This window comes from Vanessa tameamea, chromosome Z (assembly GCF_037043105.1).
Source record: "Vanessa tameamea isolate UH-Manoa-2023 chromosome Z, ilVanTame1 primary haplotype, whole genome shotgun sequence".
In the NCBI taxonomy this organism is placed as follows: Eukaryota; Metazoa; Arthropoda; class Insecta; order Lepidoptera; family Nymphalidae; genus Vanessa; species Vanessa tameamea.
The window spans coordinates 5150975-5162301 of record NC_087341.1 but is presented as its reverse complement, the minus strand read 5'-3'; the positions used below and the strand labels follow the sequence as shown (position 1 = coordinate 5162301).

At 31.1% G+C, this 11327-nt stretch overlaps 1 protein-coding gene across 1 annotated transcript in view; it reads left to right on the top strand.

The window, feature by feature from the left end:
• Positions 1-11327, top strand: part of LOC113404244 (protein phosphatase 1 regulatory subunit 12A) — a 538461-nt gene that overhangs the window by 328898 nt on the left and 198236 nt on the right. The gene's annotated exons all lie outside the window — the stretch shown is intronic.

The following is an 11327-nucleotide window of genomic DNA, read 5'->3' as shown; positions in this document are numbered from 1 at the left end:
TCTTTGTACTACGTAGATATTTATAGTATCTACTAAAAATATCTACGTAGTAACTACATACTAGCTACCTACCTAATTTAGTAAAAAAAACCTAAATTGGCATTTTTTAAACGTTAATACCTATATATTTTTAAATTCTTAAACAAAAAATTATAACAAATATCGATGCTTAATTATAGGTAAGTTGGTACTATAATTTTACATAAAATCTATTTTTAAAAATAATAAAATAAATAATACTTGAACATTAGGTATAAAGCTCTTAAAAATGTATGTCTTCAAAAATATAATTAGTATATAAAATAACCAGATACCTACCTACCTATTATTATTTTTTTAAATATATTTTCCTCGGAGATTTATTTCGTAAAAATAGCATTAGGTACCTAATCAAATACAGATGGATAGATAATTTAAAATTGAGTATGTCTAAGTTAGTCAGTGGATAGAACATATGGTTTTTAACCGAAGAATACGAGTTCAAATCCAGGCAAGGGACACTGACTTATCTGATGCTTAATTTGAGTTAAGTGCAATTCGTCGATTGAAATTCTGAAAAATGTATCCACCAAACCGCATTATCTTCTGATCTTTATTACAAATTTATTTATTTTAATTTTATGATATATCTAGGTAGGCGGACGGACAAATGAGCCACCTGATGGTATGTGGTTACCACCGTCTAAGGACAATGGCGCTAAAATATTAACCATTCCTTACATGTCTTGGGTAGATACTAAGATAATATGACCCTAGTGCCAGTAATTACTCTAGCTAATATATACAATACTGAGCACTGATATTTGGGAGTAGATTATCAGATGAGCGTGTGGTACCTACCCAGATGGGCTTGCACAAAGCCCTAGCACTAAGTAAATGGAGGCATATGTGGTTGAAATTATGACATGACATATATTTACATATTACCTATACGCAGTTTGCTTATGTTATATTAATTATGCACAACGTATAGCTTATGATTAATATATTATATGTAGTTCAACACATATAATATATTTTTTCCCTTTTATATTATCTCAAATGCTAATCCCATCTTAACCTTATGTAATTATAATCGATAATATTAAGCCATCATCTTAACAGTATATCTTTAGACGAATTGAGCTCTATGTATAATATCTGTCTTATTTAGACACTAGGTAGGTACTCATATAAATAATCTAAGTAATAAATAAAATTAATGTCGGCATTTCTTTTGCATTTTCTTATTTAGCACCTACCTGCAATATGCTTGAACTATGCCTGTGTGTTAAACAGACAAAACTCTATTTTATGAATACACAAAATATACTTAAAATTACTTGATAGGTAATTTATATTAAGATGTTACAGTTAGAGCCGTGATGTTCCATTGCTTAGATAAAGTGAATGTTAACCGAAGATTGCTGGTTCAAATCCGGACAAGCATCACAAAATTTTCATGTGGATAATTTGTATTTATAATTCATCGCGTGCTCGGTCTGAGAATAAACATTGATATCACTAAAAACATTTGAGACCCTAGCTCAGCGGTAGGACAGAGTGTTTATTATTAATTAGTGGGTCTCCCACGAAACTTCGCGTTTATTCAAAAGTGTTTTTTATTAATTTTGATTTCTAAGACAGGTTTTGTTTTGATTTAATTTTATTGTAAACTGCAAGCATCATCACTCATCTAAATTTGGCGTCAAAATAGTACACATTAGTTCAGTTAGAACTGGAGTCTGTCAAAAACAATTTAATTTTGTTTAAGTTTATAGTTTTTTTATTCTTATACAGCTGTAGTACAGCTCTCTAACCGGCCAGTAAATTCTTTCCGCTCTCTAAAATCAATTATTTGTTAAATTGTAACAATTTAGTAAATTGTAATCAAGAATCCTCTTTAATTTTCTGCATATCTACGGCTGGAGCTCTTCAAAATGAGACTATAACCGATTTTTTTTTATATGGATGGCTCCATACAAAGCAATCTTATATAAAATATAAAAAAAGGCTCTGGGACAAAAATCAGCTAACGCTATTAATATATAAGATTCATTCTTAAGATCACCAACAGAAATGACTATAGTCTTACAAAGTTACATTTACCTAATAATAAATACGTGTGTCTATTGCATTTAAATACCTAATCAAACTGCCTCACTCATTTCTTAATTAAAATTAATTTAAAAATAAAATAAAAAATAAATACAATGATTAAAAATGACTATTTAGAAACAATGATTTTATGAAATAAGTTCATTGTTTCATTGACATTCATTGACTTCAATAGAGCTCTACTACTAAAAATAGTCTTAGATTATTTATATGTATATCTAGATAGTCGCACTACAAAAGAACTAAAACAAACTGACCAACTTTAGTATCTTGGTGTGCGTGACAGCTACGTTTGACACGCTAGTGTGAGTGTTTTTAGTGCCACACTTTTTTTCAGCGCGTTCTAACTTTGACAGTCTTACAATATATATTAATCAAAGTAAATAGTATACTTAAATATGGAATCTTCGGGCTATATTAGCCAGAAGTTTGACGAACATAGACTTTATAGTTTTCTTTACATAGTACTGTTTGTCATACTCTATTAATTCCTATTAATAAAAATTACGTAAGCATATATTTAACCTAACAGTTTTAAACATATTTAGCATATTATAAAAATATTGTAGTGTTGGTAGATATAGATTATCTAATTGTGGCAATTGGGGGGAGGGATGTTTTCGAAATATTACAAAGTATTGTGAAATAATTTATACGAAATTATATTTGCGTATATGTTCAGCATCTAGTATGAATCGACAATAAAGGCGTAGATCGCTTTTCTAGATATTACTTTTTAATAATGGCATATATTTGTATGTATGTATGTGGTCAAAGAATTCACAGTTCCTTTGCTCCATCCGGTTGTGTCGAATTGCCAAAGGATTACTAGAGAGACGAAAAGTATAATACGCCAATGTGTCCGTTTTATCTCCTATACTAGGCACAGAGATTCACCGACGTGACGAGAGATTGGCCAACACACACAAAGTATACAACAAACATCAGTAACATTATTTATTTAAGAGTAATGAATACGACTGAGTAATATTTTAAATAATTCTATAGGTACTTATTACAATTGAAGTGGTTCTATTTGCGTTATATGTTGAGAACGTTCTTCGCACATTGCTCTTAAGAGTTTGTGTTTATCGAATTCACTTGAGTACATTTAGTCTTACAGCGTCCGTTTTGTATTGGATAAAAGTAAAAATTAACACCCTGTAAATATCTGCTCTCCTTTTCCGGAGAACTTATTATAAGACACTGGATTTGTACCCAAAACTAGAATTAGTGTCCAATATCTAAGATCTCCTTGAATTTACTCCTTCAGATGCTCCCCTGAAACATGAAATGTATTCGTACCAAGCAATGTGCTGTATATATTGAGAGTTTCTTCGTGCAATAGATCGCTGAATGAATGTAAATTGACTAAAAACTTAATTATTAAAAATGAGTCGTGAAATCAATTCGGTTGAGTTCGTTTTTATCAGATGAGCTGTCTGACGAATGTAATTACTTTGATACAATAATACATCGCTAGGCAATGAATTAAAAATAAAATTCTCTTATAAAAAACTTTTATAAAAAAAATATCCAGTAGCTACATATTTAGAAAACGAATTGTAAATACTACGCCTCATTTTACTTAAAACCACAATTTAATTTAATTTGACATAATTTTTATACAGTAGAGCTTTTGGAATAGATGATTATACGAATATTAACTTCGTTATAAAGCAATTCATACGCTAATGTTCTGGTTCTGAAGTACTTTTATAGGGAGTTTATGTATTCGTTAACGCTTTCGGTTCGATAACTTCTGATAGTGCATTTCCGAGCAACGCATTTAAGATATTATCCGCTTAAACTCGACTTAACTTAACCGACCAATGTGTTATTATCAGTTCCATAAAAATATTTGACGTTATGTGTTGTATATAAAAAAAAAAAATTATAACCGTACGGAATGTTTGACTGTCGTACAATATTATTTCCCGATATATTTCGTATTATTTTCGTATCTCTCGTGTTCTTCAAATGTACATGACCGCCAGCAATTCATCTGTTATGCCCACATAATAATCAACATTGCAATTTCGCCCAAACATTAGCAGCCTGTAAATATCCCACTGCTGGGCTAAGGCATCCTCTCCCTTTGAGGAGAAGGTTTGGAGTATATTCCACCACGCTGCTCCAATGCGGGTTGGTGGAATACACATGTGGCAGAATTTCGTTGAAATTAGACACATGCAGGTTTCCTCACGATGTTTTCCTTCACCGCCGATCACGAGATGAATTATAAACACAAATTAAGCACATGAAATTCAGTGGTTAAGATGCACGCGTTCTAACCACTGGACCATCTCGGCTCTCCCTGGCTGCCCTATCAATTATACACTGATAATCTTATTATACTGAACCATGTGTCAATTCTGCGTACATTATTGCCGTTAATTTAAACAGAATACAATGTCTCAATTGAGTTAAGACAAATGGTATCAGGACAATTCTATACATGACATTAATGTGATATTACTTAGTGAGGCAAACGTCTACGGGGATGCTGGCTTTGTCATCTAACGATCATCAAGATCATTACATTAACGCTTTATTAGGTAAAGATAACACTAATTGGATTTGTATGGGATATGTGCAAGCCTATAGTAACATTTGTAATACTAATTACTATGTAATATCAATTCAATTGTACTTATATGTTTACTTGTTACATACAAACATAATACTTATATTATATTAAGTATACACTAAGTACAATTTTTTTTTATATTAACTCATGTTCGCGTGGTGTTGGTGGTAGGAATACCACGCACTCATGATATGTGTTTATATTCTGCCTGTTGTGTTCCAGTTTGAAGTGAGGGAGCTCTCAGGTTTTCTTACCGATGTCAACAGACGGTGGTGACCACATACCATCAGGTAGCCAATTTGCCAGTATACCTACCTATTTTATACTTAAATAAAAATGCTAGTAATATTTTGCTGTATTCTGCTAAAAACGTGCAAAAATATTTCATTTTAAAATAGTCAGATTGGCAAGAAAGTTAAATAACTTCGTCTAGCGTTACATATGTTTATGCAATACACAAATACTTTTAAATGAAATGAAATAAATTATTACAACAGTTAGCTGTACAATAAATAACTCAAATATGATTGGTTAAACGTCTGTGTGCGTGTTTACACGTGAAGCAACCATTCGCAATTTGATTATATAATTAATCAGCGGATATGATTTTCAGTAAGTACTAAATTGCCAAAGATATTGTTTTGATGATTATCAATTCAATATTTATATAGTCCTCAGCACTACTGCAACTATAAAAGCTATTAAACTCTAAACCCATAGTGCTTTTCAAAAAGGCATATCTATTACCAATCATTTGCGTAGCGCTGTAAATGAATATAGAATGAATAAAAATGAAATTTCGAAAACCCCCACTGATACAACGTCTACGTATAAAATTCAAAGGTAAGAATTATTCGTTCTTAGTGTTAGTACTGGTTGTAGTTGGAGTAAAATTTAGGATTATTTGTGTTCTTTCTAATAATCAGTGAGTAAATTTCTAAAAATCATTTATAATAAGATCTATACCGAGTTTTAATTGTATGTGAATTATTGTTAGCTTAAAAGAATTTTATCGTAAAATCGGTCTGTCTGTTGCCATTTACAGCCAAACCATTGAACCGAAGTTGAAATTTGGTATGAATTGAGATTAACTTAACTACTAGTACTGTATATGCTTAAATCATTAGTAAAATAGTATATAAGCAGTGATATTCCACATAAGCCCAGCGAGTATTAATTACAAACACGTATAAAATAATAATTAAAATACGTTTTTTTTAATATTATTGATATTATAACTAGTTTTATCATTCTTGTACACGTTCCGAGAAACATGATTAATGTTAAGCGAATCGACTAATGTTTTTATGTTTATATTTAAATAATCGTGATTTATATAGAGCTGTTATAATTCTTTATTTATATTTATATAATGTAATAGTTTCTTGAATAATTAAAAATGTATTTTATTATATAATTAATAATCAATTGTTTTCGAAAAACAGTAGAGAGCTCTAGTCCATATCGGAATTATATGATGATGATAAAAAATTACCAATAAAACTATCGCTGTGTTTCTTTCGTTGGTTCTCCTTAGGTCAGGGTATATTCATTTACGGACCGGTGGTTGTTTATAGTTTGACAGCAGTAACGTTGCCAATACTTTTACATTGAACGAGTGATTTTTTTGACAGTATATGTATATTAAAGTTAAAAATTATACGTACAAAAAACAGGTAATCAAACATATTAACATGATTATGAATAACGGTTGGTGTTATCAGCTCCTTGTTATATATTTTTAATGCAAAAGCCGATCGCTTATAATTAGGACCGCAGCGGTAAATATTACTAACAGTAGGTGTACTTTTAATGTGAAATAAAGTATAAACAGAAAGCGCCGATCGGCTTCTACGATAACTTATGGAGTACTTCCGCCGATATGAGCGGTTTTATAGAAAAAAATAATCAGATCTATAATTCTTGTTACTTTTACGATCGGGCCTTGAGTTCAGGACAAAAAAATATTATGTGTTTTTACTTATTCTGAATAATAATAATAATTATATCGAATACAATATTATAACATTTCTTTCGATATATTTGATTGTTGTTTAATAAGATTTCATGAAAACTTTGATGTTAATTAAAATGTCGTTTGTACTAAAATCAAGTTACCGCCACGTCAAACTATTTTACAAAAAGTTACTAGCGCATATCCTGGCATAGCCTTTTATTTGAAATTGAGTACAAACATTTGTTTTATAAAAATAAATATCGATTTGTCTCTTTCTGACATTCTTGATTTTATATTCGAAAGACCTTTCACTGCCTATCCATTTGTTTCCCCAGAATAACTTTTGTTCACAGGCAGTTCATAACAGACGAATGTTTAACATAAAATGCCTTATTTGTCCGGTTAATCCCAGTTACCATATTTAAGAACTGATTCATTCCGTTTACAAATTAGAATTATTTACTTCTAATTTAAAAGCGTTACGTTTTTTACGTTTAAACGTATAGTAATAACTTTACGATTCATAACATAAATTCGATCGATTATTGTTGATGTACAATGCTCGGTAAATATGTGCACCTCAAACATTAATTGTTCGGATTTTAAATCACCCACGTGTTGTGATGCTGCGGTTTTATTCTTCTGCATTGAAACCTCATCGCTTACATTCGATATATTTGATTTGTCTTCAAACACTATGACGATTTCGCGTCAGTTCTTTTGTTCGTTCGTTTTTAACACACACTGCATTTTAACTGACATTTTTATCGTAATTCGTAAAGGTTATTAAGACAAAAGTGATTAATTAATTATATTTACGAATAATCTAGGGCTTCATTAAAGGATTTTTTTTTTAAAGGACCTTTCGTATTATTTTTGTAACGCCTTTGGCGCTAACTAGATTTTCTTTCCGTGAACCGAATCTTCTATAACTTCTCATCCATATTTCAAATATATATTTGTTTCTTAAATTAGTTGCTGCGGCGTAACTGTAAATTTACTAAGTAAATCTGAAAGTATGCTGGCTTTAAGCTGAAGCTTTACAAATGGAATCTACTGATGAGAGAAGGTTAGTTACTTTAGTTTATATTGCAGGAAATACTTACGCTTGAATAGATCCCTTGACATGATACTAATTATACATATAATTTAAAAAAATATGACATGTTCAACCAATAATTCCCTACAGCTGTTAATATATTCATACTTTACAAAGATTGCTCGTACGAACATACCATTCACCAAACTAGTAACAATTTTCGTTTTAACAAATCCGATATATTATCGAATACGGAACAAATAATCATCAATAATTTTCACAAAATAAATTAATTCAGCGGAAAACTCTGAATTTGGACGAAATCAGTTATTTAAATGTGAAATGTTTTCATTACAAAGTTGTTGTTAAAGCTATTGTACCGTGTAACATTGATTCGCGTTAATAAACCGCCGATTTGCAGACAATATAAAATTGTAATAATTGCCTATTATTCTTTAATTTTATTATTATATATTTAATTTACATTACAAGTCGTTAAAATTAAGATAGTTTAACTTTTATTTATCCACATGCAATTTGAATAAGCGGTATTATATTTTGAATGCTATAAACCTTAATAAACGCCAAAATATATAATTATAAAAATATTTCTTAATAGTATTTTATTTTTCTTCTTTTCATCGATAGAGTGATTTTATAAAGGCATTGCCTGTTAGTCAAGTTATAATTATTAATTTAATTAGCATCATGTATATGTACGTAGGATTAATTTCTCGGGAGCATCTAAGCGGATGCAAGAAGTGGCTTGGTAGGCGTCCGCACGAGCGTTCGCGCGACGACGCAGAAATTAACATTTATGGATAAATCTATACATCTCCGTTTTTGTATATTTCCAATATAAGAAGTGTCCTCCTAAATAATCAAAATCAAAATATACTTTATTCAGAAACTTTTGAATCGTCTTTTAACAAACTATATTAAGTAACGCTAACATCGTTTCGGAATGTAGATTCTACCGAGAAGAACCGGCAAGAAACTCAGTAGTTACTATTTTTCTACATGTAAAAATACAGTCATGTTAGTTAAATACAATTATATATGTATATTATGTCTCCTGCCTGGAAGTCAATAAGCATTAACTCCACGCTTTTTTATCATCTATATAATCTTGTATCGAATAATGTGCCTTCTTTACCAATGTATTTTTTACAAATGATTTGAATTTATGAAACGGCAAAGTTAAAAATGCTTATAACAAGCTTTGTCTTGTAAAACTATACACTACTATACCTATAGCAGGTTTGTACGTAAGTAATTGCGTCGCGTGGTTAAATATCCAAACGAAACCCTAATTACGAAAATGTATCGACTATTGTATGAAGAATGCATGAAATGAAAGTATAGTTTGATATTTTTTTTTTATAAATATTGGACAACATCACATACATTACTCTGATCCCAATGTAAGTAGCTAAAGCACTTGTGTTATGGAAATCGGAAGTAACGACGGTACCACAAACACCCGACTCAAGACAACATAGAAAACTAATGAACTTTTTCTACATCGACTCGGCCGGCAATCGAACCCGGCATCTCGGAGTAGCGTGCCCATGAAAACCGGTGTACACACTACTCGACCACGGAGGTCATCAATATTTCGTCAATCGTCAATATTTAAACAAGATAATAAGAAACTCTAGTCATTTTATTTTTATTCACATAGCACTTTATAATTTGCAAGATTGCTGGACGTTTATTGTCACTAATCCGCTACTTAGGATCGTAGCCTGAAGTCGAAGCCTGTAATTTAACGGTTACTCAAAACATCAAGATATCAAATGCTAAATATTTTCAACTCGGAAATAGTTTATGATATCAGAGAGTTCAAAAATAATTCATTTGCTTGATATATTTTTTTTAATGGCATAGGTTAGCGTATGAACATATGAGCCTCCTGATGGTAAGTGGTCACCACCGCTCATAGACAATGGCACTGTGAGAAATATTAACCATTCCTTACATCGCCAATGCGCCACCAACCTTCCAAACTAACATATTATGTCCCTTGTGCCTTTAGTTACACTGGCTCAATCACCCTTTATACCTTAATACTGAGTACTGTTATGTAGCGGTGGAATATCTAATGACTGGATGGTATCTACCCAGACGGGTTTGTACAAAGCCCTACCACCAAGTATAATATGTAAGTTATGTGTGATACGAAGTTAATTGATTGATATTAGTACATTACTCTTTTAACCTGACTGTATCTAGTAGGCAATGAGCAAGAAAGTCAACATTAAAAGAAAGATTTACGCTAACGATAATCGCCTAACCAAAATTGTGCAAACTTACAAGTCAACTTGTCAGTCGAGCTAGTTCCGTATTTAACTTAATATTGATTTACGTATTGATAACATCATATAAAACGTTATACAAAATAAATGTCATAATTCACTACATTTCCTGCAATTAATGATTAAAAATAAAACATTTCATTAAATAGAAAAGGTTACGAACCTCTATTAACTAAAAAAAATATCTGTTTACTAATGCAAGAAAACATAAATCCTCACGAAAACAAGTAAACACATGTATACATAGTAATTATACATGTATACACACTACCGCAAGAAAAAGTTCGATCACATACGCACATACGAACTGAAGAACTCATAACATCAAAATATCCGATTGATACTATAACAGCTAAACGAGATCTAGTAAAATATTTGTATATGACTGTATTTAAAAAATCCATAATTGTGCCCGTATAAACTTGGGGCGGAACTCGTTAATTTATAGTTAAATGATAATTTGCTTTATCGTAAAGTTTTATGGTATAAAAGTTTTAGTTTAGTAGATGATTCATTTATTTTTTTTTTATTTTTTATTTAATCTAAAATGGGTATAAAAACTGGCAAAGTGCCAAATTAGCTACGAGATTCTTTGTGTTGAAAGATAAACATATTTCACATAAGTTACACTTTTATTTTATTATTTACTCCTGTTATTTAGTAAATAATTTACGTAATTTATATTTTCCCGGTTCAGTACAATTTGAAGATTGAAGAGTTTTGCATCAGGAATTTATTAGATGCAGGCCAAGGTGGAAGGAACCTGGTAGTACTTAAACTTGGTCTAAAAGCACTTAAGGTCCGTGGTTTTCGTTAAGATTGAGTCCATATCCGTCAGGGAGAAAACATCGCCACAATTTGTCATACGAGTATAACATAAACATCATTGTTGTATCAGTCCCCAAATTTACTTATTGGTAAGGCTTTGTGCAAGTGCATCTGGGAGTTACCACCGACTCAGTATGTATTCTACTGCCAAACAGCAATACTTAGTATAGTTCTGTTCCGGTTTTAAGGATGAGTGACCCAATGTAACTCTTACTTCCCAAAGTCGAGCATGGGTGGTATGAGAAATTATTTTAATTTCTTGCAGTGTCAATGTCTTTTCACAGTGGTGACCACATACTATCAGATAGCAATTTGTCAGTTCACCTACCTAAATGATAAAAAAGCAATGCGAATGAAAAGCCACACACGTCTCAATAAATATTCAGTTCAAGTGTTTTCATATAAGGTTTAAATTTCGTCACAACATCGATGTTCTTTTATAATGTTTTGAAGCGATCTGTAAACAAAAACAGTGTTGAGGGCGACGCCGTTATAACA